The 17,623-nt window shown below is 39.0% G+C and overlaps 2 pseudogenes across 2 annotated transcripts; both read right to left on the reverse strand.

Annotated features, from left to right (window-relative positions):
- Positions 1-436: 436 nt before the first annotated feature.
- LOC117255131 (lysozyme g-like) lies at positions 437-15,688 on the reverse strand (annotated as a pseudogene). The gene is made up of 7 exons (XR_013490418.1): positions 15,640-15,688; positions 13,928-13,977; positions 1,736-1,778; positions 1,267-1,344; positions 891-1,117; positions 649-799; positions 437-558 (listed from the first exon to the last, which is right to left on the reverse strand). The product of XR_013490418.1 is annotated as a lysozyme g-like (transcript).
- LOC117255615 (lysozyme g-like) lies at positions 12,047-15,721 on the reverse strand (annotated as a pseudogene). Its single transcript, XR_013490420.1, has 5 exons — positions 15,640-15,721; positions 13,440-13,517; positions 13,064-13,290; positions 12,822-12,972; positions 12,047-12,731 (listed from the first exon to the last, which is right to left on the reverse strand). The product of XR_013490420.1 is annotated as a lysozyme g-like (transcript).
- Positions 15,722-17,623: the final 1,902 nt, after the last annotated feature.

Here is a 17,623-nt window from a genome sequence, read left to right on the forward strand (position 1 = left end):
TCAGAATGAGCTGTTTATATCTAGGCTACATTGGGAGTTTGTCCTTGTCACTGGAGTCCGCTATGTTGCACCACCATGTTTCTATCCAAGAACAGACAAACCAAACACTGGCTCTAGATCAAGCCTTTCGCCTTTTCATGTTGGCCACAGCAGCCCCTCTACGACGAGCCCAACACCATCTGATTCTTATGTGAAACTGTTTTATTCAGCGTTTTCACCTGTTTAAATCAGTAGTCTGTTTATTTTGAAGAAAGGGAGACCTCTGCAGATCATTCAGCTCCAAGTAAAACTTCTTTAACATCTGAGGCCGTATTCACAAACATTCTGAGAAAACTCTAAGAGAGCTCCTAACTAAGCCTAAAACTTTTAGTTAGGAGTCCTAGCTGGGGAGTGATTTAGGAAAGTTCTCAGAGCAACTCTGAGCAAGGAAGGGACAGAAACTTCAGTGGGATGGTGTGGTTGACCCCGTTGCTAGGTGTAATGTATTCTCTTAACAGGTGTGATTGGTTGTATAAGAATGGACGTTTCCATCCCCCATATTGTAGGCTGCTATTCCTCCTGCACAGACAAACACAAATGAGAATGAAGTGAAGAAAAGTGGGAAGAGAGTCGATGCATGTACGAGTTTACTGATTGAATAAAACAAACCTTTCAGCTGCTGCTCCCTGTTCCATTTGGGAAATTTGTCGCGGATCCGTTCGATAAAATCAATCAAGATCTGGGTGCCTTGGCGGAGGTGTCGCTCACTGTCCCATGCACCAAGTGGATCATGATTTCCTCCGTCAGGATTAACATCAACCTATAGAAATGGAAACGAAATGAGATGAACACAGTTGTTATGTGAGGCCCGACTAAGCGGGTGTGAGTGGAACAGTAATATTTATTATAACCTGCATCAGACCCCAGGCGTTGTATGCTTTTCTCTTGTGGTCATAGTCTCCCCAGCCGCCATCACGTAGTGTAGCTCCAGCCCTGGACTCTCTGGAGATGATGGCGGCAATGAGAGCTGGTTCAATCCCTTTGTCTTTTCCCACTCTGTTGATTTTAGACCTGTACTTTTCCATTCTTTGTCTTCAGTCTTTATCAGTCTTTGCCATGGTGTGTGAAGCCTTCCTACCTTTAGAGAGAAATCAAACAGAGAACAGGCCTTAGTGCAACAAACTGTCTTCCTGTCAGTATATTGATGTAGTTACACTGTAGCTATAGATAGATGTAGAGGAAAGCTTCATGATCACCAGATCAAATGTAGCTCCTCTCTGTGTTTACCTTCGCAAGTCAGGTTGTCCTGCCTAGCTGTCTGCTTTGAGGCACCGGACGTTTCAACCTTCATGATGTCTGCATCACCTGTTAATATTTATTTTTTTCAGGTTAGTTTTCATCAGCACACCTACAAAGCTCAAAGGACTTCACTTACAAGTTTCAAAGCCAATAACATGGAGTCATTTCAAACAAGATTGTTCTGCTGCATTCGCATGCAATCAGGCAGATGGTAGACTGCTGGCAACGTAACAGTAGACATCGTTGCCATTCTAAGTAAAAATATTTGAACTTTTTGCCGTCCTCCACGACAGAATTTACAACTGGATGTTGTGTAACTCCTTCCCACAAGGTGAAAACACAGACGATCTGCACTGGACTTTGTTTGATAAATTACTTAAATCACATTAAAGAATAAACACAAAATAATTTTATTTAAAATATGTTATTCCATTCTTTGTAAACAATTCGACATTACCATGGCAAAATATCTTGTATGCTGCTGCTGCTGCTGCTGCTGCTGTTGCTGTTACACATGCCATACCTGTTTGGAACAAAGCATCATTTTGACAGAGGGGAGGTCAACTGATTGAATATGAGCAGCTTGCTAAACGTTTGACTGTATTGATTATTTAACTAAAACAACAGTGAAATGCAAAAATCCAGAGTTTTCTTCAGAAATATGAGCTAACATGGGGAGAGAAAAGTGAGCTAGCTTATAGACCATGGACAAAGTTAATATTCCATGACTTTGCACCACATGAACCACAAACAAACCCACCTTGCTTTTTGAAATACTGGGTGACATACTGTCGACCCTTTGCTTCTTTCTCCTCTCTTAGCTTCCTTTCTTTCCGTTCTGGACTTTATTTGATAAATTACTTGAATCACATTAAAGAATAAACACAAAATAATTTTATTAGACATTGATGGTTGTGGGTCTTAAATGCTACGGCAGTGTAGTTCACTTGACATGTTAAATTAAAGAATGAGAGGCAGTATTGAAGATTGACGCCAATAAATTTAGTTTAAAAAAGAAATGTTATCTTTTCCACCATGATTTGACTATATTATGTGCAGGTCTGTGATCATGTGAGGACATAAGTTTATGTGCAACTGAATCTTTACTGTCCCTCTGCAGTACACAGATGTAGAAATGTAGCTTTGACTGGTCACACTGCATGAATTTATTACATCTCTAACTCAGCAATTGAAGCAAATTGCCAGAATTCATGTTGCACGGCATCAGTATTGAAAACATGATTTAAATCCAGAAGCTGTATTAACAGCAGCACAGTTAAGAGCATAAGACAATATAATGAATGTTACCTTGCTCATCACTTTTCTGCAAATTGTCACACAAGGTATCAGCAGGAGAGCTGCTTAAAATTTTACAGGTTCAGCATTAGCACAGAATATGTGCACTTGAAGGGACTTAAAAATACAGTAGATAACTTTTATGTCATATTTGCTGAAACTGTCAGCGTACTCACACAGCTTTAAATGACACAGATAATCTGTGAAAAATCTCATATTCCTTCTCCCACCTCGTGTGCTTTTAATGGCATTAGCTAGAATTTACCACAGCTTATGAAAAACAACCAGTCAGAGCCGAGGAGTCTTTCATGCAGCTGTCAATCATGTCAATTATTGCGCGTGAACTGCCGTGGAACTTATCAAACTGATCAAATATGAATCAAAAATGTCACTGCATCGCCTATTTCTCACCTCAGTGGTTTTTAGAAACATATTTTAATGTTTAGCTGTAAAATGAGAGGGTTAGTGACCCAGTTTAGCTCAAACAGCCACCCACCAGCCAGAGCAACCTTTCTCATTTTACAACTAAACGATCGACTAAAATGTGTTTCTGAGAACATTTGATGTGAGAAATAAGCAATACAAAGTCACCAACTACAGCTTTAAAAAAGCTAAAAATCACTCTGACATCTTTTTTTTTAAATAATTCAAAAAAGAATAAAAAGATAGACACAGTCTAGTGTTACAATATTACATGTCGGGTGATCTTCACAATAGAAAGCTTAAAGTTAAATTCTATCAACAGTAAAATAACACAAGCACCCACCTGTTTCCTGCTCTCTTTGAAATCCGAATAAGAGCGCTGTACCACCTCTGTGCAGTCTCTGGTGCAAACACGCTGGATGGCTGACTTTATGTACTGTAGGTTTTGTTTTGTTTTTTTAATCTTTATTTGAAATTTCAAAGCATACAAACAATGTATATGGCATATGCAGACATTTTGGCACATACTAGAACACATAGTTACATTAACATAATGTTAGGAACATCAAGTCTTGTCAGGATTATTGCAAAATGAAAATAAAAACAAAACTAAAAGAGAAGTAAAGGGTATAAGGCACAGTAAATTCCCTTTTACTCGAGGTCAATTAAGGTATTGCAGCGTATAGTCACTTTTCTTGATTTGTGTTAGTTTTAAAGTATGTACAAATCAAAATCTACCAGAAATACGTGAAAACTTGGCAGGGATTTGGACATTCTTATTTTATGTAAATACAATTTGCCGATTAGTAGCATAAGATTAATTACAAAGGACAAAGACTTATCGTTACATACACATCTTGTCATAATATCCTTCAGACCGACTGTGATGATATGTCCAGTTTTTTCATAAATATATTTTTCAAAATCCCTCCAAAACACAGATGACACAGGGCAAATACAGAATAAATGTGCAATTGTCTCTGACTCAGTCCCACAACAAGTGCATTTATCATCCACGTCAGTGAACCTGGAAATTGTGTTGTTACAAGAATACATGTTGTGTAGTATTTTGAAATGAAGTTCTCTCATTTTATTTGAAATACAGAATTGAAAGGGGCACAACCATGTTTTACGCCAATTAATATCGACAAATTGTGAATTCCAGAAGGACTTTCCTCTGGGGGAGATCTTATTATAGCTATGAAGTGCATTCCTAACATGCTTATTGGTAAATTTTCTATCGAGTATATCAATCTCTCTAATCATGAGAGAAGGTGTCTGAACCTCAAACTTTTGATAAGTTAAGTGACACTTCATTTACCCGAGCATACTCTGAGGAATGGCCTTTACAACACAAGCAAATTCTTTGAATTTGACTGGAAAGGATTTTGTTTTTAAGAAATTTTCAAAACTATAAAGATTGCCATTACCTTCAAATAGATCCGCAACAAAAATTATACACCTTTCAATCCAGCTTTCCTTATATAAAGTCTTGCTTTTGACAGTGATGTTGCCATTGTTCCAAATGATTTCCTTATGAGGAGAAAAGTTATGCACATAACACAATTTCCATGCCAATAAGGCCTGCTGATAAAACTTTGAAAATTTAACTGGTAATTTAGCGACAGTAAAATTGCAACTTAGTAAAAAAATTTAAGCCACCTACCATTTTAAATAAATTGTGTGGAAAAAAATACCACAGTGATGTCGGTTGCTCCAAACATTTCTTAAGCCATTTGATTTTAAAAGTGGAATTTAAACGAAAAAAATTCAGAAGTTCCAACCCACCTTCTGCTCTCTCTAAACTAAGGATGTCTTTTTTGAGATGATGGTGTTTGTTTTTCCAAACAAAATGTACAAACAAACTATTGATATCTTTACAGAGTGATTATGTACTGTAGGGTGTGATAACTTTCAATTTCACTATGACGTGTTCATCCTGTCTGCTATTCTATTTATCACCTGCAGGGGGCGTTATTTGTGCTGCTTTCAGACGCCTGTTGCAAGTATTTAAACTTTTAAACCCTGAGCAAATTGATGCACTTTCTTTCAAAAATATGGGGGAAAAAGGCAATGAGCAACTTTTTGCAACAAATTGCAAAAATAAATAAATACAAAAATTATAGATGTAAAAAATTGTTTTTTTTAATAGGGAAACACAATATTTAATATTATATTTAGTAATATATTATTACATTTTAAAATTATGTTACAGAATTATTGAAACTTTTAAGCATGATGTCATGTTGGCCACAGCAGCCCCTCTACGACGAGCCCAACACCATCTGATTCTTATGTGAAACTGTTTTATTCAGCGTTTTCACCTGTTTAAATCAGTAGTCTGTTTATTTTGAAGAAAGGGAGACCTCTGCAGATCATTCAGCTCCAAGTAAAACTTCTTTAACATCTGAGGCCGTATTCACAAACATTCTGAGAAAACTCTAAGAGAGCTCCTAACTAAGCCTAAAACTTTTAGTTAGGAGTCCTAGCTGGGGAGTGATTTAGGAAAGTTCTCAGAGCAACTCTGAGCAAGGAAGGGACAGAAACTTCAGTGAGGTGGTGTGGTTGACCCCGTTGCTAGGTGTAATGTATTCTCTTAACAGGTGTGACTGGTTGTCACAGACACACCCTTTAGTGAGCCTGCAAGGTGTGGACACCCAGTGGAAATGAAATGAACTGAAATGAAAAGGAAAATCCAGGGCACTCTTCTTTAAGAGTAGAGAAAGCCTTTATTCAAAAAATGGCTGTTTCATTTAGAAAAAGTTAAAACATGATGAAAGTGGGTTACAGCCCACGCATTTCATCACAAAAGCCTTCTTCAGGGTGTAACCCTCAGCACACTAATGCTCCTTACATAGGATGATTAGAAACACCTGGGTAGGTAGGAGGACAATAGAAACATGAGAAATAACAGATCATGACCAATAGATGGCTCCACCAACTTTTAAACAATTAAATACAGAAAAAAAGAAAAAGAAAAAACACTGTATCTGTAATGATAGAAAAAAGTTACAAAAAAGGACTGAAATCAATGTCTTCATTTAGACCTGGATAGATAGTGGCTTTCATTTGGTAAATATAAAAAGTCTCTCTCTGCAAAAGTAATTTGAGTCTGTCACCACCTCTAATGTTTTTTTGAATCCTTTCTAGGCCTTCAACCATGAGTGAGCCCAGATTGTTGTCATGTGCTTCATAAAAGTGCTTAGCCATTGGCTAATCAAAGTTTGCTTTTCTGATAGCATACTTATGCTCAGAGACTCTGTCTAAATTCGTGGACTTTCATATCTTTTGCCCAACAACTGCCCTCATATATTCAGGACACTACTCATGTTTTAAAGGTACTTCATGAAATGAGAATTCCTCCTGATTGTTTTTTGGTAACTTTAGATGTAGAGTCCTTGTATACCAACATTAACCATGATGATGGACTAAATGCTCTAGAATATTTTCTACAGAGCAGGCCTATGGACTCGCCTCCTTCTGAAATCATTCTACAGCTCACTGAATTGATTCTTAAAAATAATGTATTCCTCTTCCAAAATCAATTGTGTATTCAAGATAGAGGTACTGCTATGGGGGCCTGTTTTGCTCCTAATTATGCCTCTCTTTTTTTTTGAGACTATGCGAAAAACAAGTCGTTCACACCAGATATAATGACAAGATAAAATGGTGGGGGAGGTATATTGATGACATTTTGTTGTTTTGGACAGGTTCTGAGGAGGAACTCTTATTGTTTTATGATTTTTTGAACACTAAAAATAGAAACATAAAACTGTGCATTGAATATTCTCAAAACAGCATTAATTTTTTGGATTTGACCATCTCCAAAGGTGAGCGTGACAAACTGCACACCACAGTATATCAAAAAACAACAGATAAAAATACAGTATTAAAGGCTGACAGTTTCCACCCTAAGTGGCTGAAGGACAACATACCTTTTGGACAATTTCAACGTCTGCGACGTATCTGTGACACTGACTCTGAATTTGAAAATCAGGCAAAAATGATGTCAAACAGATTTGCAAATGGAGGCTACGAGGCTAAGATTGTTCAGAGTGCTTACAAAAAAGCCCAATCTATACCTAGATCTGAGCTCTTGATGACAAATAAACAAAAATCTTCAAAACCAGAGCAAATTTACTTTTTCACACAATATAGTTCTTTTGCAAACTCTGTAAAAAAAGATTGTGCATTCTAATTGGAGTTTAATCAAGAGTGACCCTCTGCTCAGAGAGGTTTTTCCTGTTCCTCCTCAAATCAGTTTTAGAAGGGCTCCCACTTTACGTGACAGGCTGGTGCCTAGCCATCTCTCTGCTTTAGATAAAAAAACTTGGCTTCATCGACCTGTGAAGGGTACTTATAAATGTGGCTTGTGCAAACATTGTGCCAATATCAAAGAATGTAAACAATTCAGTGACTTTAACACTAACAAGGCTTATGACATCAAGTCATTCATTAACTGTAATACTATGTTTGTGGTCTATCGATTGTCCTGTACCTGTGGTTGTTTTTATATAGGTCGCACTAAGCGACGTTTAAAACACAGAGTCTCTGAGCAAGTATGCTATCAGAAAAGCAAACTTTGATTAGCCAATGGCTAAGCACTTTCATGAAGCACATGACAGCAATCCAGGCTCACTCATGGTTGAAGGCCTAGAAAGGATTCAAAAAAACATTAGAGGTGGTGACAGACTCAAATTACTTTTGCAGAGAGAGACTTTTTATATTTACCAAATGAAAGCCACTATCTATCCAGGTCTAAATGAAGACATTGATTTCAGTCCTTTTTTGTAACTTTTTTCTATCATTACAGACACAGTGTTTTTTCTTTTTCTTTTTTTCTGTATTTAATTGTTTAAAAGTTGGTGGAGCCATCTATTGGTCATGATCTGTTATTTCTCATGTTTCTATTGTCCTCCTACCTACCCAGGTGTTTCTAATCATCCTATGTAAGGAGCATTAGTGTGCTGAGGGTTACACCCTGAAGAAGGCTTTTGTGCCGAACCGCGTGGGCTGTAACCCACTTTCATCATGTTTTAACTTTTTCTAAATGAAACAGCCATTTTTTGAATAAAGGCGTTCTATACACTTAAAGAAGAGTGCCTTGGATTTTCCTTTTTTTGACGTCAACATTCCCATCAAAGAGCACTTTCCTCACATGATTAGATGAACCTTCTGAGCACTCTGGACTTTCTTTTTGACTGAATACATAAACAATCCTTTGAAAAGATGGAGACAAGAGACTGAGCAAGACATTGGGCAGAGCCAGGTGCTAACGACTCTGTTCAGAGACTCAGTCACTGACGCGCTCCCCACCCCAGTCCAGAGCAAACTGAGAGACGTAGTGGCACTAGCAACGATGCCACACAGACAATTTTGTGACAATGTGATCCACGCAGTGGAGAGACACAGAAAAGATGAGCAGAAGATGAAAGAGCAGGATAGAGAAGTCCAGAGAAAACTAGCACAGCTGCAACTAAGCGAGGTGCAGAGCAAGGGCAAAGCTAACACTCAAGCACCAATTACGGCTGAAAAAACTAACCACACGTTAACGAACACACCCACCGCATAGCCAACACAACCACCGCAACCACCCCCAGTTGTCAATGTCTACACACAGCCATACACACAGCCATATCCACCACCTGGAGCATGTTGGCAGTGTGGAGAGCTTGGCCACAGAGCAGTAGCCTGTCCACAGGTGGGCCCCGGACCGGTAGAAGGGAGGGGGGATTCGGAGCTGCTCGGAGAGGGGGAATGGCACCAGTGGTGTCCCTGGAACCTATGATTACACCAAAAGACATTATACTAATACGAAAGGAAGCAGGTCAGGGCGAGCACAGTCTATGGCTCAAGAGAGGAGCAGCAAAGGACGAGAAAGGTTTTGGAGGTCCCCTGAGGGACTTATAGTTGCACCAGTGGCTCTGTTAACCATTTTGATCTGAGAAACCCACGGTGTTGCATACATTTATGTATGGACTATGTAGACATGATAAAATCTGTACATGGCAAACGATACATGCTTGTGGTAATTGATCGCTTTAGCCGAGAACTGCAAATGGAACTGTCTGAATATATAAAACAAATAACTGCCTTCCATAGATCTATATATTTGCAGGAAAAGGTGAAGGAGCCAAAGGGCTGATCAGGAGGCCGAGAGACAGGTGGTGCCAGGCGATCAGGTGTACGTGAAGGTCGTTAGGAGATATGGCACGAACCAAGAGGAGAAGGGCCGTAGTGAGGGCGAATCCAACAGCAGTCCAAGTCGAAGGAAACACGACGTGGTGTTTTCTGAACCATTGCACCAAGGCAAACTGGGGACGAAAGAGACTGCTCCAAGGAGCCCAAGTCAGACTCTGAAGACGAGGTGCACGAGACATCTGCTGGAGTCACAGCTGCTCCAGGAAGCAATGCACAACCGTGTTCAAGATAAGTATGATGCAACCACAAAATTCCCAATTCACACTATGTTGAAACCCATGCCAACATTCTCAGATGTAGAAGAAGTTTATTATGACTGTAAGCTGTATAGTCAGGAGCAGGTTAAACAAATAACACTTCGCCTGATGAAACATTTCCTGTTGCTATGAATAAGCTTGAAGCCTTAAGATTTGAAGTGACTGAAAATGCTGGTAGGGGTGGAAGCATTAAGTGGGATGGGCTAGAGGAAATTTTTGGACAATGGGGAGCTGTTTTGGCTAAGACAGGGATAATTATACTGATAGTACTAATTCTGTTTTCCTTGTTGACATGTTGCATCGTGCCTATCCTGAAGAAATGGTGTGTGAGAGCAATGGACAAGGAGCTGAACCTCGTAAAGGACATGCAGGGAGCACAAATGCTAAGTATGCTGACCCCTGAACAATTGGTGTGCAGAATTCTTCTGGCGCATAGGGGGGAGGAAATACCAGATTTGTTTCCAAACCCTGATTACATAGACAATTCAAAGGATGAGGAGGAACTGTGAGAGAGAATGATGAACAATGGCTGATACTCATATTCATTTTCTGTATTCATTTTTGTGTTTTGATTTTACAAGAGGAAAATGTACTCTGATTTCGATTTAGCAAGTTATGCATATCATCCAAAATGATTTCTGTGATTCCATTGTAATCCAATAAGTAGGTTGCATTTTATTGTTTGATGTATTTGACCAGTCTGTTTAAGATTCATCTGTTAGGCCGCCTAACGGGAAGGTGCCAATGGCGGACTTTTCCTGGATTAAACAGCCGCCAGGTTTTTCACCTCCATCAGCTGAATGTTGACAGATGATAAAATATGTTCATTGTTTGATGTGTAAGTTCATATATCACCGTATCGAATGTTTTCTTATGCATCATCATATTCAAGTTCAAGAGTTTCGTACACGACCATATATTCATGTTAGTAAGGAACACTGGTTATAGTTACAGTGCCATATATCCTACTCATATTCATACAAGCATAGGCGTTCATTTACCATACATTATCTCTGCGAGCAATTTATGATAAAATCATAAAGAGGACGGACTATGCAGAGGCAGATAATGTATCATTTTGTATTAAAGGTGAAAGATAAGGTCAGTTACACAAGGTTTAGGAAGCAACTGGTCAAATATCAGATTTGGCAGCAAAAAGGTCCCATAAGAGGTGTTTTGACAATTTGAGTAGTTTGTGCGTAAGTTAAGCCTTGGGAGGTCAAATGAAGTAGAACATTCTGGGTTAGGGTGACCTGACCGGTGGAACAGATGTGCCAATTTCGGCAATAGGAACGGTTGCTTTTGCCAGTTCTTAGACAGACAAAGAAGACAGGAAATATTAGCGCACAAAGTCCAGCTTTAGGAACAAACAAAGGAAATCAGGAGAACATTGGATTCCCAGGGAATATGACCCAAGTGTGTCCCTACACACACACACACACACATACACACACATGCACATGAATGAACAGACGCCCATTATAAAAGCATTTGAAGGATGACTGTTCGGTGCTGTTTTCGCTATTTTCACTGTGTTGCTGTTTTGGCTGGTGCACTGTTGTACCTACAACCCTTTTCTCCGTGGTTCTCCGAGTCTCGTCATTTCAGTATTTGCTGAAGTTGAGCATTTTCCTTACAAAACAGACTCAAGTCATCACTGTTGCATTTTTCCAGCTTCCCAAATATCTTGCTATTGTGATCATTTTATTTCTGGTGTGATATATCCCTAATGACACCAACCACAAATATTATCCCTGCATGATCTAATCTGTAGCACCTCATTTAGTCACTGTCATCCAGCACTTGGAGAATATTTCTCTGACCTTTGTCTTTCCACCATTTTCTTTCTTAAGCTTCTTAAAAGTCCTCTTCTCTACTCCTAACAGTTTTACACCTTAAGAGCTCTTTTACGGTCTTAGATGCTCTGTGAATAACTTTAATCTTTACAAGACCTAGTCTTAACTTTAAGGGGAAATTCAAAGAAAACCTCGCAATTCTGAGAATTTTCTTAGAATTTTGTCACTAGGAGCAGCTCTTTGTAGGAGGAAGCTTTGTGACTACAGCCCCTGGTCTGTTTATTTTGGAGAGGAAGAGACCTCTGCAGATAATTTGGCTCCCGATAAAGATCTCCTCAACAATGAGCACTGAAGGAAGGGGACAAAGGAAAGCTTTCCTAGGGCAATGAATGTACTAGGTCAACACTGCTAACTGGGAGTTTACACTCGGCACATGGAAAAAGTTTCAACTGCATGCAATCTGCAACCTCACCACTAAATGCCACTAAATCTTACACACTGCTCCTTAACTAAACATCATGTCACAGAAATAATGAATGGCCTTACTAAAGGTGATTCAGTTTATAAGAGATGGGAGTTTTTCTGGGAAATTTATTTCCCAGTGAGATCTGTCTCTACAGATTAGTGATCATGTGAGGGCAGAAGCTGATGTGCAGCTGAACTTTTACTTTCCCTTTACCACAGATGTAACACTGTGGAAAAGGTAGCTTTGACACAGACTGGTGACACTGAATGATTTCATTAAATCTCTCACTTTGAAAGCAGTGGAAATTTTGCGGGCCAGTTACTGAAATCTTCGGAGGCAGTATACAGGCTTTTATTTACTTTCAACATTACTCAGAGTAATTGCATGAACGACATTTTATTTGTGAGTTTTTCCAACTTCAGACCCCATAAAATGTACCTTTGTCTTTTATTCTTCATGTTCTCATGATGCACAGTCAAAGGTTCAGCACTGAGGACAGCAGATGCTCACTGATAGGGGGTTTCCTTCCTGTGCAGGACGACAAAACTGTAATGACTTCAGTTAGCACTTATGTAAGCAGTCAACAGGAAAGTTATTTGCTGCATGACATGACAATGCAGGGTGTGACTAAATACAAAGCAAAGACGGTTACTTGAGTGCAGAAATACAAACACACACATACACAGAATAATAATAATAAAAATTATCACAGCGAGAGTTCAGATGGAGCTCAATAATTAGAGGTGTCATTTATGGTTTTGGTTTGAATCATGTTTACTTTTACTTTTTAAGTTTACATTTTGACACAGCACACATGACATTAGTGTTTCCTTCATGATCTGCAGGAGATATTTTGTTGTGGACACAGCTTCATGCGTCAAAAGTTTCCATGGGTTTTGTACCACTGAGCTCTGGCAACAACATCATTGGAGTAGTCTCCACCTGTTGTGTTTTCATCCACCCGAGCATAAGAATGGACGTTTCCATCCCCCATATTGTAGGCTGCTATTCCTCCTGCACAGACAAACACAAATGAGAATGAAGTGAAGAAAAGTGGGAAGAGAGTCGATGCATGTACGAGTTTACTGATTGAATAAAACAAACCTTTCAGCTGCTGCTCCCTGTTCCATTTGGGAAATTTGTCGCGGATCCGTTCGATAAAATCAATCAAGATCTGGGTGCCTTGGTGGAGGTGTCGCTCACTGTCCCATGCACCAAGTGGATCATGATTTCCTCCGTCAGGATTAACATCAACCTATAGAAATGGAAACGAAATGAGATGAACACAGTTGTTATGTGAGGCCCGACTAAGCGGGTGTGAGTGGAACAGTAATATTTATTATAACCTGCATCAGACCCCAGGCGTTGTATGCTTTTCTCTTGTGGTCATAGTCTCCCCAGCCGCCATCACGTAGTGTAGCTCCAGCCCTGGACTCTCTGGAGATGATGGCGGCAATGAGAGCTGGTTCAATCCCTTTGTCTTTTCCCACTCTGTTGATTTTAGACCTGTACTTTTCCATTCTTTGTCTTCAGTCTTTATCAGTCTTTGCCATGGTGTGTGAAGCCTTCCTACCTTTAGAGAGAAATCAAACAGAGAACAGGCCTTAGTGCAACAAACTGTCTTCCTGTCAGTATATTGATGTAGTTACACTGTAGCTATAGATAGATGTAGAGGAAAGCTTCATGATCACCAGATCAAATGTAGCTCCTCTCTGTGTTTACCTTCGCAAGTCAGGTTGTCCTGCCTAGCTGTCTGCTTTGAGGCACCGGACGTTTCAACCTTCATGATGTCTGCATCACCTGTTAATATTTATTTTTTTCAGGTTAGTTTTCATCAGCACACCTACAAAGCTCAAAGGACTTCACTTACAAGTTTCAAAGCCAATAACATGGAGTCATTTCAAACAAGATTGTTCTGCTGCATTCGCATGCAATCAGGCAGATGGTAGACTGCTGGCAACGTAACAGTAGACATCGTTGCCATTCTAAGTAAAAATATTTGAACTTTTTGCCGTCCTCCACGACAGAATTTACAACTGGATGTTGTGTAACTCCTTCCCACAAGGTGAAAACACAGACGATCTGCACTGGACTTTGTTTGATAAATTACTTAAATCACATTAAAGAATAAACACAAAATAATTTTATTTAAAATATGTTATTCCATTCTTTGTAAACAATTCGACATTACCATGGCAAAATATCTTGTATGCTACTGCTACTGCTACTCCTACTGCTGTTGCTGTTACACATGCCATACCTGTTTGGAACAAAGCATCATTTTGACAGAGGGGAGGTCAACTGATTGAATATGAGCAGCTTGCTAAACGTTTGACTGTATTGATTATTTAACTAAAACAACAGTGAAATGCAAAAATCCAGAGTTTTCTTCAGAAATATGAGCTAACATGGGGAGAGAAAAGTGAGCTAGCTTATAGACTACGGACAAAGTTAATATTCCATGACTTTGCACCACATGAACCACAAACAAATCCACCTTGCTTTTTGAAATACTGGGTGACATACTGTCGACCCTTTGCTTCTTTCTCCTCTCTTAGCTTCCTTTCTTTCCGTTCTGGACTTTATTTGATAAATTACTTGAATCACATTAAAGAATAAACACAAAATAATTTTATTAGACATTGATGGTTGTGGGTCTTAAATGCTACGGCAGTGTAGTTCACTTGACATGTTAAATTAAAGAATGAGAGGCAGTATTGAAGATTGACGCCAGTAAATTTAGTTTAAAAAAGAAATGTTATCTTTTCCACCATGATTTGACTATATTATGTGCAGGTCTGTGATCATGTGAGGACATAAGTTTATGTGCAACTGAACCTTTACTGTCCCTCTGCAGTACACAGATGTAGAAATGTAGCTTTGACTGGTCACACTGCATGAATTTATTACATCTCTAACTCAGCAATTGAAGCAAATTGCCAGAATTCATGTTGCACTGCATCAGTATTGAAAACATGATTTAAATCCAGAAGCTGTATTAACAGCAGCACAGTTAAGAGCGTAAGACAATATAATGAATGTTACCTTGCTCATCACTTTTCTGCAAATTGTCACACAAGGTATCAGCAGGAGAGCTGCTTAAAATTTTACAGGTTCAGCATTAGCACAGAATATGTGCACTTGAAGGGACTTAAAAATACAGTAGATAACTTTTATGTCATATTTGCTGAAACTGTCAGCGTACTCACACAGCTTTAAATGACACAGATAATCTGTGAAAAATCTCATATTCCTTCTCCCACCTCGTGTGCTTTTAATGGCATTAGCTAGAATTTACCACAGCTTATGAAAAACAACCAGTCAGAGCCGAGGAGTCTTTCATGCAGCTGTCAATCATGTCAATTATTGCGTGTGAACTGCCGTGGAACTTATCAAACTGATCAAATATGAATCAAAAATGTCACTGCATCGCCTATTTCTCACCTCAGTGGTTTTTAGAAACATATTTTAATTGGTGCATTCTTATTGTTTTTGTGTCTTGTATTAATGTTCGTTTTCTTGTGGGGTTTTTTTTTGTTTGTTTTAAAAAAAGGAAAAAATGGACAATAAAAATCACAAAAAAGAAACATATTTTAGTGTTTAGCTGTAAAATGAGAGGGTTAGTGACCCAGTTTAGCTCAAACAACCACCCACCAGCCAGAGCAACCTTTCTCATTTTACAACTAAACGATAGACTAAAATGTGTTTCTGAGAACATTTGATGTGAGAAATAAGCAATACAAAGTCACCAACTACAGCTTTAAAAAAGCTAAAAATCACTCTGACATTTTTTTTTAAATAATTCAAAAAAGAATAAAAAGATAGACACAGTCTAGTGTTACAATATTACATGTCGGTTGATCTTCACGATAGAAAGCTTAAAGTTAAATTCTATCAACAGTAAAATAACACAAGCACCCACCTGTTTCCTGCTCTCTTTGAAATCCGAATAAGAGCGCTGTACCACCTCTGTGCAGTCTCTGGTGCAAACACACTGGATGGCTGACTTTATGTACTGTAGTGCGTGATAACTTTCAGTTTCATTATGACTTGTTCATCCTGTCTGCTATTCTATTTATCACCTGCAGGAGGCGTTATTAAGCAGGCCTGAATGTTTTGCCAGTGAGGAAAGTGGAGGGGAAAGCAGCTGATTTACAAGAAATTCCCATCACTAACTGCAAAAGGCACAGGTTATTTATTTGGTCTGCTCAGTGAGCAGCGTACTGTGGTGGGCTGTAAACCACACAGTGTGGAGTAACGTTATGTCACAGCATCAGACAAAGAAGTGCATATGTCTGCTTTAAAACATTATATTTGTATGTAATTTATATCCAAACATTAGTTTTTTTTCACATGTAACCATCAGATATGACCTGTTCTGGATGTATATGTGCACGTAGGGGGTACCCTTACCACAAAATGATCTTTGTTGAATCCAAACAAAGTCAGTGAAAATAGGTTATAAAGCAGCACATACAAATGTGTTTGTCTATGAAAACCATGATGCATGTCAGCACTCTGAGACCTTAAATGAGAATGGCTTTTTCATTCTTTGGTTTAACTGTAGGTGCCAATGAAGGTTGATATCTTTGGCTAAGCTACCACATGGGAAGGGTTTCTATGTTGAAATATCATCTAGAGATAAAGAGTTTTTCATGATACCAAACTAGAATTTACTAGCTTGAGTTGCATTGAGTCATGAAGGAACAGCTGAAATAGGAGTTAAAATCTAAAGAGCTGAAAAGCCTAAAAACTGTTGTTATCTTTCTTTAGCTACTAATTTGCTCTGCACACTTGTGAGAGTGTGAAAGAAAAATCTCAAAGTAGAAGTTGCAGATGAACTTTTACTTTCGGTAACTATGCAGTTACCGAAAGTAAAAGACACAGACAATCAGCAGCAGCCTTGACCCCATCGGTGTAACAGAGCCACAAGCTTGTGTAATCCTTCACAGTTTGTACTCTCCAGTTCTGCATGTGCACATCACTGCAAGGTACAAAGGGTGGTGATAAACATCGCGCCTTAATTCCACATGTATTTTTATCACTTACATTTCATCAAATTAACACAGTGATTGAGGTCTATTAGCTGTTCTGGAGCTTTCAGTAATATCACACTCCTCATAGCATAAGACATTGTAAGTGCTTATTAACATATTTGTCAACAATTATAACTCCTGATATGGATCCAAACCTGCTGCTGCCAAAGATTTTCCCCAGTGTAGACCCTTCATGCCTTTACTGTCAAGGTGGTGGAAGATAACATACCCATGTTCTGGTCCTGCCCCAACTTTGGCACAGTGTGGGCCAACATTTGTAGCACCTTTACAAAGATATTTCAAAGAAGACATCACTCCAGACCCCTTTTTTGCATTATTTGGACCTACTCCTGAAACCCCATACAGGCAGGCCTTATATAGTCATAGCATTTACCTCATTGATTTCCTCATTCTTCTCTCCTGGATCAAACAAGCACCTCCATCTCCTAACTTCACGAAATAGATGAGAGACACTACGCTGCTCTTTGCAAAACTGTGGAGAGATTTGAACCTGCTTCTTAGAGTGCCATGGGAGTTAGTAAGGATGACCACAATTCTAGTGTTAGAGTGAAATCCTGCTTATCTAATTAAAAACATGAAAAGCACTTCTGACATACAGGGTTTCTTAGAGTGCTTCACTTTGTGATGATCAGACTGGAGAGAAAAGGGCAGAGTCAAGAGAGAGAATTGAGTCAAGATGAAAGGTTCAAGCAGCAGCAGTCCCACCAAAACAACTTTACGCTTCTGGCAAAATCGTCATCGCTTCGACTTCAAAAATGTGAAGTTGCAATATACACACGGTACACCTGTAGTTTGTGCCAGGGCTGTTTTTGTAAGGGTAATTAGATTTGACCAGCGGAAATGCAACAT

The sequence above is a fragment of the Epinephelus lanceolatus genome, chromosome 3 (genome assembly GCF_041903045.1).
Source record: "Epinephelus lanceolatus isolate andai-2023 chromosome 3, ASM4190304v1, whole genome shotgun sequence".
Classification (NCBI taxonomy): domain Eukaryota; kingdom Metazoa; phylum Chordata; class Actinopteri; order Perciformes; family Serranidae; genus Epinephelus; species Epinephelus lanceolatus.